Raw genomic sequence first — 2,566 nt, 5'->3', positions numbered from 1 at the left:
TGAGTTGCCAGTAAAATGATGAGGTCAGACTTGATCATCTTTGAGATCCTTCAAAACCAGTGACCTAGCTGGGTCTGGTGGCTCATGCCTGTAATTGCAGCACTTTGGGAGGATGAGGTAGGCAGATCACTTGAGGCCAGGAGTTCAAGATCCTGGCCAACATGGCCAACATGGTGAAACTCTGTCTCTACTAAAAATACAAAATATTTGCCGGGCATGGTGGTGCATCCCTGTAGTCCCAGCTACGGGAGGCTGAGGCAGAAGAATCACTTGAACTCGGAAGGTGGAGGTTGCAGTGAGCCGAGATCACACCAGCCTGGGCACTCTAGCCTGGGCAACAGAGCGAAACTCCATCTCCAAAACAACAACTACAACAAAAAATCCCCAGTGACTTGGTTTATCCTTTGCCTTTCCCCAGATCCTCATGAGATAGCTACCGTAAATTCTTTCCCAAACATGGAATAAGGACTCTTCCTTACCCAATGCCTGGCTCCCTCCTCCGGGTGGAATTAATTAGCTATCAAGGCTGGATGTAGGGAGAAAAGAATTCCATTCTCATGTTATATTTGTTAAAACGTATTTCCATATAAGCACATGCATCTGTCTTTGTGCTTGCTCTGAAAGATTCTTCTGCTGACAGGTTTTTGGCGAGTTCCTAGAGCAGGAGGCCTCTTTTTCCAAACTCACCTTGCTCAGCAGTGAGAGCTTTGAGGCCCAATCAGTCCAGTAAACTTCGTGGTGTTAGGGTGTGTGCTTCCCCCTTTCAGCTTATAAGGTGCTTCTCCATAAATGATGTCATTGGGTCCTCACTGCAGCCTTACGAGGCAGGTAGCATAGGTGTTGTCATTCCCACTCTGTCAGTGAGGTGTCTGAGGTTAGGAGAGGTTGTGTGGCTTGGCCAAGATCACACAGTGGTCGCTGGGAGACCTGGGGCACCAATGAAGGTATCTGGATCCAGCAGCCAACCCTGTTTCCATTACTCATTCTTTCATTCATCGACTTGACATGCATTTACTAAGCACCTTACACAAGGTCAATCTTGTGACGGCCTCTAAAATACAAAGATGAGCAAGACACGGTTCCTCCCTTGAGTAGCTCACAGACTGATGAGTTGGGAGACAAATCTGCAAAGCATTAATGGAAATACAAGTGCTGTGCTTTGGGAGGAGAGAGGAGAAAGCAACTAAGTCGGCCTGGGAGAGTGAGGGAAACCCTCTCAGAGAAGCAGATGTTGGAGTAGGGATTTTCAGAGCAATACAAAGGGAAGGAACCCTGCCAGGAAAAAGAACAGCATAGAAAAGGCACAGAGTCGCGGGCACTGGGAAGTCCAGTGGGATTGGAGACTAGGGTCCTGCTGGGGAGTGGAAGGAGATGCAACGAAGGAGTTAGCAGGGACGTGGTAAGGAATTTCTGAGTGGAGTTGAGCTTGACCCAGCAAGTAACAGGCCACTGAGTAGTCAGTGTATGGATGTTCTAGATTTTCCTGTTTGGTTAATGATGTGTTGGCTGCTGCTTGATACACAGCCACCTACACAATCCAATTGTCTCTTCCTCCCTGCACAGGCCTGATTTGACCCAGTTTTTCCAGAGCATTGCTCAATCACCAGATAGCTTCCATAAGAGGTGAGAGAGAGAGAAAAGAAGGAAGAGAGGGGGAGGAAGAGGAGGATTGCTTGAGCAATCCAGCCAGGATGGGGCCTCTGAGAGGCCCATGTGGGTTTCACATTCTCAGGACAACGTTTGCCATCCTCACTGGCAGAGGGAGACTGGAGACTCTTTACGCACTGAGCACAGGTCTGGGCCTGAATGGGAGTGAGTCAGTGGCCAAAGGGCAGGGTTGGGAGGGAGTGGGTGGCTGACGGTGGACACAGGTGGAGGAAGCCCTGAGAGTGTGCCCCTCTCCTGGGATTTCCCTGCTCCTGAGGCTCCCTTCAGTCATCCAGACTCCTTGGGTTTCCTCCTGTGCCCGCAATGCAAGGGTTGGAAAAGGGGGGCCTAGTTAAGTATTGTGGGTGAGGAGAAAACCATTTTGACTCCTTTCTTTTCCTGCCTTAGTTTATAGTGAGCAGCAATAGCTTCCACCCACAAATACAATGTACACTGCCTGGTATTTGCACAACCCTTTAAAGTTTTTAAGTTTATACTTTATTATCCAAAGTAGGGCTACACTGCTAAACAGGACACTAGGACATCAGATATGCACTGGGACTATTCTGGTCATACCGTGATATATGGCCACCATAGATACTTACAAATCCAGGGCTTCTTGATACTCTCACAAGATCCTGGGAGTGAACCTCACCATCACCATTTTACAGGAGACACATGTGTTTCCCCTTAGCTGCCAGGGAGATGGAAGAGGAAGGTGGTCCGGCAGAGACTAAGTGAAGTCAGCGGCTCTCTTACGCAGCTTTTCAGGAACAGCAGGGACTGTGCTGTTAGAGGCCAGGTGCACAGTGGAGCTGGGAAGGGAGCCACCATATGTGAGTGCCGGGGACAAGGCAGGCCTTGCCTTCAGTGCTCGTACATCCATTGCCTCATTTAATTCCTTTTTTTTTTTTTTTTT

At 48.9% G+C, this 2,566-nt stretch overlaps 1 pseudogene; it reads left to right on the top strand.

Moving 5' to 3' along the window:
* Positions 1 to 2,566, top strand: part of LOC105529296 — a 103,607-nt pseudogene that overhangs the window by 96,392 nt on the left and 4,649 nt on the right.

This window comes from Mandrillus leucophaeus, unplaced genomic scaffold, assembly GCF_000951045.1.
Source record: "Mandrillus leucophaeus isolate KB7577 unplaced genomic scaffold, Mleu.le_1.0 Scaffold76, whole genome shotgun sequence".
In the NCBI taxonomy this organism is placed as follows: Eukaryota; Metazoa; Chordata; class Mammalia; order Primates; family Cercopithecidae; genus Mandrillus; species Mandrillus leucophaeus.
The sequence above is the reverse complement of the archived record's forward strand: the minus strand, read 5'-3'. Positions and strand labels throughout refer to the sequence as shown.